Source organism: Ciconia boyciana, chromosome 2 (genome assembly GCF_034638445.1).
Source record: "Ciconia boyciana chromosome 2, ASM3463844v1, whole genome shotgun sequence".
Classification (NCBI taxonomy): Eukaryota; Metazoa; Chordata; class Aves; order Ciconiiformes; family Ciconiidae; genus Ciconia; species Ciconia boyciana.
This window is the reverse complement of record NC_132935.1, coordinates 154,605,470-154,614,595: the sequence shown is the minus strand read 5'-3', so window position 1 is coordinate 154,614,595 and position 9,126 is coordinate 154,605,470. Positions and strand designations below refer to the sequence as shown.

Here is a 9,126-nt window from a genome sequence, read left to right as displayed (position 1 = left end):
CAATTCTAACTGAAGTGTCAAAAAAAAAGAACAATAAAAGGCAACATTGCCTTCCTGTGCAGTAAAAATGTAAAGAATCCAGAAGCGTCTCATAGCTTAGAGGTTTCCAGCAAATTTACTGCTTTTAAGCCATAAGAAAATAGCTAGGTTAGTGTTTCCATTTACTACGGGACACCACAGCTATAAGGAACTGTAAGGAGCACATCTGGGGAGCACAGACATATCTATGAGAACAACTGCTACAAAGACATATAGATTAGCTTATAATTTGAGGATGAAATAACAGAAAATATTCTCTCTGGATTGGGCATGTAGGACACTGAGACTAAATCCATCTTGTAGTTTCATATTGTTGTCTTCCTCTTCACTGCTCATCTGAGAGCTCAGCCTAAAGCCTGAAGTTGACAGGAGTGGCTATGAATGGACCTTGAGTAGCCCAGGTACTATGGAGCATGACGCCTTGCTTGCTCCAACCAGCCACTGGCCTCACTCTGAAGTGGAGCACACCTTGTGTTCCTCTGGGTCTAGAAGTCTCAGCACCCCTTTTCTGAGCATTTTCCAGGCTTTCATGTGAGGATTTTCCCTCTAGTGGGATCCAGGCTTCAGCAGACAAAGAAAATAAACAATTAAATATTTTTTTCCACCAGCAGTCTAATTTGATTCAAGTAGAGCAGCTAATAATTTTGACCCATCAGCTTAGGTTTAGGAACCTACAAGCTGCAATGAGAATCTGGGCAGGTAAAACCCCTCTGGTTTGATTTTTAATCCATTGCCTCTGCTGGCATAGCACCCACCCACTGCTTCCAGACCCTCTTCTCTTCCAGAAGGACAGAGGATTTGATCCTCTTTCAAATATCAGCCTTTTGTAATTCTATCCAGTTTATTCTAACTACATTTTCACAGCCTGTATCGCCCTTTCTCCACTCCTCCTAGGAACTCTAGTCATTACCCTTTCTTACCTATGAAGTGCAAATGGCTAGAACTTCTCTTTGGGCTAGTTCAGCTCCTTTAGCCCTTTCCTTCTTTTGATTGCTATAAACCTATAAGTGCGTTTTCTCTCTCTTGAGAAAAAAGAAAAAAAAAAAAAAAAAAAAAAAGAAGAGACTGAAACAAAAGAAACAAACATTCAATATAATCAAATATTCTTCCATACACTGCAGCCTGTCATGTGAGTAGGTCCTGTCTGCAACTGTCATATAAACAGGTTTTGGAAATATAATACAAATTATTTTCAAAATTACTTTGGGATAGAATATTTTCTCTGAAAGAGTTGTCAAGAGTCAGGTTTCAAGTACAACAGGATTCTGAGCCATAGGTTTGACAGTGATTAATTGCATCACCAAAACTGGTTGGCACTCTCAGAGATGTGGAGACCCACTCAGACAGTAGGGCTTCCTGGGAGGTACTTAATCCTAGGCTTTGATGAATCTGATGGCTCTTGAAGGCAGTAGCTACTGGCTCTGTACTGAACCATAGCTTGTATGCATTCCTCTAGCTCTGCTGGAGTAGCATTTCTTCCTTTGGCTGCCTTATCTCTCATCCCAGCTCCTCGTGCCATGCCCACGCCTAGAGAAATCACTAACATCTTGTCTTGGCTTGACTCCTTGGCTTGACACACAGAATCATAGAATCACAGAATGGTTGAGGTTGGAAGGGACTTCTGGAGGTCATCTGGTCCAACCCCCTTTACAAGCAGGGACACCGAGAGCCAGTTGTCCAGGACCATGTCCAGACAGCTTTTTAATATCTCCAAGGATGAAGACTCCACAACCTCTCTGGGCAACTTGTGTCAGTGCTCGGTCACCTTCACAGTAAAAAAGTTTCCTCATGTTCAGAGAGAACCTTCCGTGTTTCAGTTTGTGCCCATTGCCTCTGGTCCTGCTACTGGGCATCACTGAAGAGAGCCCTGCTCCATCCTCTTTGCACCCTCCCTTCAGCTATTTATACACATTAATAAGGTTCCCCTCCTTAGCCTTTTCTTCTCCAGGCTAACCAGCTCTTCAGTCTTTCCTCAAAGCAGAAATGCTCCAGCACTTTAACTGTCCTCGTGCCCCTTCCCTGGACCCTCTCCAGCATGCCCATGCCTCTCTCGTACTGGGGAGTCCAGAACTGGACACAGCCACTGCTCCGGGTGTGACATCTCTCCTGACGAGTAGAAGGGGAAGATCACCTCCCTCAACCTACTGGCAATACTTCGTCTCACGCAGCCCACAACCCCGCTAGCCACCTTCGCTGCACGGGCGCTCTGCTGGCTCATCCTCACCTCGGTGTCCACCAGCACCCCACGGTCCTTTTCTGCCAGCCTGCCCTCCAGCCGGGGCCCCCTGCATGGGGGTTGCCGCTCCCCAGGTGCCGGACTTCGCACTCCTCTCCCCGTTAAACTTCCCGACGTTCGCGTTCACCCCTTTCTCCCGCCTGGCGAGGCCCCTCCGGGCGGCAGCGCCACCCGCTGCCGCGCCCGCCGCGGTGTCAAAAGCGGAACTGCGTTGGCCGGGAATCGAACCCGGGTCAACTGCTTGGAAGGCAGCTATGCTCACCACTATACCACCAACGCTGTGATGTCTGGCTTGCTGTGGCTGCATCCTTCCTTCTCTTCTAGTTTCTGTCCGCTCCTGATCTAACCACGGGGCTTACTAACTGCCCACCTCAAAGACAAAAAAGGACTACCGAGTGAAACACTCAAGTTTTCTCCACAGCTGCCAAAGCTACTAGAAAACTTTTTTCTTTCCCTTTTTTTTTTTTAACAATGAAAAAAAATAAGGTGTCATTCATTGAAATATTTCCAACGTCCTGATTTAAAAGAAATTCCAAATTAAAGGACTAAAACGTTCAGGAATGGCACTGCAGGTAATAGGACAATTGGAAAAAAGGCCAGCTAACGGCTCCAGTCTGATGAAACAAGCATCCTCATTTCACCATTTTTAGTAAAAGAAATACTCTTGCCAGCATTAACGTTGAACTATGATGAGCTTTTCATTTCATGTTTGAAAGGTTAGGTGGAAAAAATTATAATGAACAACGTATGTTGTCCTTTCCCTCAGCTACTGCTTTTCTTTTCTCATTCCAGCCAAGATCACATGGAAAATGTAGCTGAAAATAAACTGAACAAAAGGTTGATATTTGAAAGAGGATTATCTGAAACACAAGTTTGAAATTTTTAATCTCAAACTTAAGTACATTTGTATCACATAATGTATGATGAAAGGTTTTCTGTTGCAGTGGATAGAGCCAACAAACTACTTTAGAAGGACAAATTCTCAAAACTCACATGCTGTGAAGATATCCTATGAATAACCCAGGGCATTCTAGGGCATCTGTGATTTTTCTTCTGAGAATGTCCTGTTTACAGACAGATCTAGTTCTTAACATGCAGGAATGTATTGCTTTTCTCAGCAAGCTTATGGATTAAAACATTCTGTGCCAGCGCTCCGTTCCTTAGTAAAGAGACCTTCAGGTCTCTTTCAGTCTCAAGTCCTCAGTCTTAAGCTTACTGCAATGGTTGTCAGAAAAGTTGTAAGACCTAATATTGGTTAGACATCTATCGATCTCCTGATTCCTGACCCTTTCTGTCACTTTGCCTGCATCTGAGGAATGAATAGGTCCATAACAGGCCCCCCAGTCCTGTGTATACTCTGGCCATTTTACCCAGAATCGTCCAGTCTTTGTATTGGTGAAATTTTATGCAGCCTTAGAGAAAAGTCGACAGAGCACTACTACACCATAGTGAGGATGTTAAGTCTTCTTGCATTTTCTCCTCACAATTTACTTTAAAAAATAGCAAAACCAGCCAAGATCCTATTTGGAAGGCTCTGCAAATAAGTTGTGAGGGCATACTATTAAGTGAATTTATAACTAAGACTTAACAGAACAAGCTAAGAGGGCTCTGCTGAATGATGTACAGTCTATTTTCACTTTATGTGACATGCACTGTACATGTATTGCTTTACAAACACACACTTCAGTTATGTGGTGCATGCCCAGCAAACCATTCTTTTGGGCACCAGATTTTCTGTGCACTTGTTGTGGAATCCTTTTACATGGGGCCTTGGCCCTGAGCCAGTAGGCTAATGATTTAAGAAGATGATACCATGGGACACATCAAACCCGCTAATCATAATAACTTCTGAAAAATACATACCTTATAGTAAAGATTTTCATGCTTTTCTTCTAATCTGTAGACACCATAAATATTTTCTAGTAAAACTGCAAAGGCATGGATAATATATTTAAGCCTAGCAACAGTTGTTTCCAACATTACTGAAGAGTATGGTTTAACAATCATCACAAAAGGCTGTTCTTTACGTACTTCCCTGCAGAAATATTCCATGGAACCTGCAAGTCTGTGGACTACCATTTGAAAATCATTACCTTACCATTTAGGAAATGTGAATAACTTTGGTAAAGAAGTCAGTCTGGAGGAAGTGTGGATGTTTTTCTTACTAAGAATGATATTAAAGTTAAAGTTTAATAGCTATTGATATTAATAGCTTAAAGTTGTAGCCTTAACTATGTCTTCTTTGTGATGTCACCATCCCATATTTTAAGGCAATACAGAGTGAAGAGGATGATTTTAAAACTGTGTAAACTGGAAAGAGAGATGGGCCTCCTTTGAATAGCGAAAAAGCACTGGATGAGGATTGCCTGCTCTGAGAAAGCTGGAAGCTGAATTGGTTGGGCAGAACAGGACAGAGAAGCGGGATGGGCTAAAGGGAGCCTTGTGAAGAGCAGCCACCTGGGTCTCAGTTCATAAAGCTGCTTAAACGCGCACGAGATTCCTAAAGAATTTAAGCACCCAAAGTTGCAGATAAACTCAGAGGGACGCATTCCCGAAGTCAAAGTAGTCTTATCCTGCTTAAGGAATTCTAGAAACAGTTCTGAACATCTGTAGGCACCTGGAAATCCGTTGAAATCTGACCCCAGTGTTCCAGTCCCAAATGCAAAGCCTTCATAACTTCAGTAACTCTTGTATGTTCAGACAATACACACATACTGCCAAATCAGGGGCTCTGCATGATATTTGTCCTGATTATTCCTTGTTTTCCGTCTCTCTCTCACACATATATGTACACAGATTCCAGTAGCACTTGATGAACAAGCAGATCAAATTAACCCTTATTATGTCTTATCAAAACAAGATAAGCGTGCAATGGTAGCCTTTCCTAATCTGGTTTTAATTCACTAGGCAACAAATTTGTTGACTACGAGTCTACTGCATATAGCAGAGAGGAAGTACTTTACTGTGGCATAATTAAAAGGATTCCTACCACATACGTAATGACACACTCTGCTTTCTTATTAAAGGTTTCCTTTGTTTGGGTTTACACCAAATTAGTTGCATATGTGACTGTTTTTGCTGCAATATCATCTTCAACTACTTAGTGCATCATCACGCTAACCTCTCAATTAACCCTTGTTTCAAAGACTGCTCCTTGCAGGTGCAGCAACATTGCTTTTCTGGCAAAGGACGTCTTGCTCACTGCTAGTGACCTCTGTTATTGCTGAGGATCTGGGCATGCTACATATGCTTTTTGTTTACAGTGCAAGGCCTCAGCTAATTGCGTAATTGAGATGCTGCAGATCCACAGCCTGTAGAAATCTACAACCTATTCAAACACAAAAAATAAAGCCTAGGTCTAACCAACACTGAATTTGTCCAGTTTTCTGGCAATAAGCTTCTCCCCAGAGTACAGATCTCAGTTTAATTGGTCTGGAAGGATAATATGCTTCTATTGTAGGTCCAATGGATTCCTTAGTCCATATCAGAGAAAAAGGTTAAAAATAAGAACGACATATCCTGAAAAATTTCAGAACACTTTAGTGCTACCATCTGAACAGAAACTATTACCCATCACAAGTTCTATGAACTTCTACAGTAAAGAAACAGCATTACATCTTCAAAATAAAAGACATCTAAGTTTCAGAGAAGAAAACTGCCTGAAATATGTTAGGCAAATAGTGGTATAATACTGTTACAGACACATGATCATTTGGAAGCTATTTGAAAGCTTTATGTATTTAGACCTAATACACCAAAAGAAAAAAAAAAAAGTTTTTAGAAGTAATTTACTTAGGATAAGCCAAGTATAAGTTAAATTTAAAAAAAAAAATAAAATCAACCTTCATGAGGCTCTTGCTTGAAAATCTTATCTATTTTTCTTATTATTACTATTCTTTATTTTTTATATAACCTGAATGTCTTAGATTCTGACTTCAGTTTGCCAAATGCTGTTCTCCAATCAAATTATTCACATAGTTATATACTTTGCTGTATCAAGGTCAGTCTCCTTGAGTCTCCTTAACATACAATAAAGATAACATACACGTAGACACATGTTTATCTTTATCAAAGAAGATAACAATTCAAATTTAGGAATACTTTAAAATGGACTATAAAGATGGCATTTCAAAATTCTTGATTTGTTGCTGTCCATTAGGAAGTCTGCAAATATTTTTTAACTTTTGTAATACTTGTTAGCTTGGTTGCTTTTTTCATTTCTAACAGTCATAAATTATATTTTCTCTAGTTAATAAAATGACATGATTCTGGATTTAATAGATAATATTAGTGATTCTATAATTTCTCATGATAATTACTGAGTCTTTTTTAATTAACATCTAGAAAAATGTTTGACTTTTCAAAAAGAAATTAAGCATTCATTTCTCTACCAATAACTAACAGAAATTTAATGGCAAGCAATAAGATTCTTTCTCTGGTGTATGTAAAATTCATAATACTATAATTAATAGTAAGCTGTTAACTTGAAAAAATAAAATCAACTTTCCTGAGAAATACAATTCTTAGTGCTAAGGAAAGCTCACTGTCCTGGATGCAGTGGAGCCCCAACAAGGCTGGTATAGTATGGCTAAAATAAAGAACAGTCAAAGAGTCAGCTCTTTGAGTAATAAAGAGTCAGCTTAAATAAAGAGTCAGCTTCTTTCTAGACATCCTGATGATGAAATCAACTGAAATCCAGGCAACTGTCCCCAAAATAATAAACAATTGTTTAAAAAATCTTAAATAATTCTAAGCCATTATTGGTTTTGTTCTTTAGCTTTTCTTTTGAATTATCAGGGGATAGGAAGTTAAATGAAAATCTGAACTGAGATTCTTTTCATGCATTCACTTGGCTTCAGAAGCTGGGATGCTATGTAAAAATGTGCATGGGCACCTTCAGAGGGTGATTCATCTCAACCTGGGACAAGTGTCTAAAATAAGCTGGTGAATCACCTTCTGGAGAGACTTTTTCTTTCTATTGATGTTAAAAATATGAATTGGTTAGCTCAAATTTAGACGTTTTAAACAAGGTGGCATTCATATAGCCTAAACTTTTTTAAATTCACGATAAATCACAAAATGACAACTCTAATTTTCTCTCCATCTAAATTGTTCTTATTGGCAGTTATGTTATTTTGAGAATAGACATATCATCTGGGAAGACAAAGTTTGATATTCATTATGTATCATGTATGGATACTGATGATTTTTTGTGCAGAGCAGATACAAGACATTCAACAGTGATTTAGATGTTTACAGGATGAACACAATGCATGCCTCAGAAATTATTTAATATTTAAAAATGAGCTACTCAGTCAGCAGGAACTTTACTGGCCTTTATGGTGCCAGTAAAGTCACAGAAGTCACTGAACTTGCTCCATTTGACAAGACCACAAACAAACATTTTGAAAAATCCAACCCCAAACAAAGAGGGTTATTAAAAAACAAGGTGTTTTTTTTTCTTTAAATTCATGTGGGTGATTCAAGAAGACAGCTACACAGCCTTCTGTCACTATTCCAGATTTATTAGCCAGATCTGAAGTTTGTAAGTAGGTAGACTTCAGACACTTTCACCCTCATACTTGTACCCCTTTCCGTAACAATATCTGTTCTACATGATCAGATTTATAAATACAGTAAGAGAGAAGAATAGTAAAAGGACCTTTTTATTTCTACAGATTGAAAATGTAGAAGTCATGTACGTAGTTCAGCATAATATATGATTAAAGAAGCCCAAAGATTCAGTAGAGTATTTTTGCTTTTTTTTTTACCCTCCAGCACACTCCTGTTCTTCATTCCCATTCCTCCTTGCTTCAGACTGCTTTCTTGGCATGTTTTTAAGCAAGGCAAGGCACACCCACAGCCTCCACCTAATGTCAGAAGACATTACTGGAAGATTTGACTGTAAAGGTTGAATACGAAGACCTGACTGAGAATGGGAATTTATTTTTTTAGTAGCAGAAGGATTCAGACTCCATGAACAAGATTCAGATTTATTTGGTCAATTTATTTTATCCCTTTCTCTCTTACTATCTCTTGTAGGGGAAAATCTCTGCTTTTGTTTTAGACTAGGTTATCCTCATTGGTTTTGGCCACAGTAATAATTTATCTTTTTATTTATCCTTACTATATAATTTATCTTTGCTATATAATGTTGGAGACGTGTACAGTGATCTGGAGTCTAAGATTCTGCTTTACTCCATCTCCATCTTTCTGGGAGTTAAAAGGGAAAAGTAGGGAATTACTGAATAAGTTCTGCCTCTTTAGGGAAATATGCACGTAGAAATATGTATAACATGGTACTTGCATTTAGTTGTGTAGGGATTTCTTTTTTCCCATCACATTCTGAAAAGGTTGGCATATTTCATTTTTTATGGTCAGTCCAAAAGATTATGCTTTCCAGAACCCTGTCAAATGAATATGATTGATGCACCAGTGGAAAATAAATATGGGGAAAATTACTCTGGAGTATTTATGCATTAAATAAACTAACATTCTCTGTCCCAGAGGCTTACAGACAAATGAGCAATTAAGCCACTTAATTCTTGCACTTCAATGTAGAAATTGACTTCTATGGAAATGGGGTGCACTATTTAAGGTGATTGTGGGTATTTCTCTGTGCTAGGCCTTTTTAATGACTTTTGTTCTGACGTTTAACATGTGCATTGGATCATATAACCCATTCCTGGTCAGGACTGTCAGGTTTAGTCATTTTGCTGGGGAAACTTTCTTGAAAAAAATTTTTGTTTCAAAATACATATTCATTTTGGAGGGAAAAGATTTTATTGTTTCAAATTCTTACTGCAATTCAGGAAAGCCTCTGTTACAGTTCTGTCTTAACACAGTTAGGA

At 38.9% G+C, this 9,126-nt stretch overlaps 1 non-coding gene across 1 annotated transcript; it reads right to left on the bottom strand.

The window, feature by feature from the left end:
* Positions 1-2,482: 2,482 nt before the first annotated feature.
* On the bottom strand, positions 2,483-2,554 carry TRNAG-UCC (transfer RNA glycine (anticodon UCC)). The gene has a single exon. It is a non-coding gene; the product is annotated as a tRNA-Gly (tRNA).
* Positions 2,555-9,126: the final 6,572 nt, after the last annotated feature.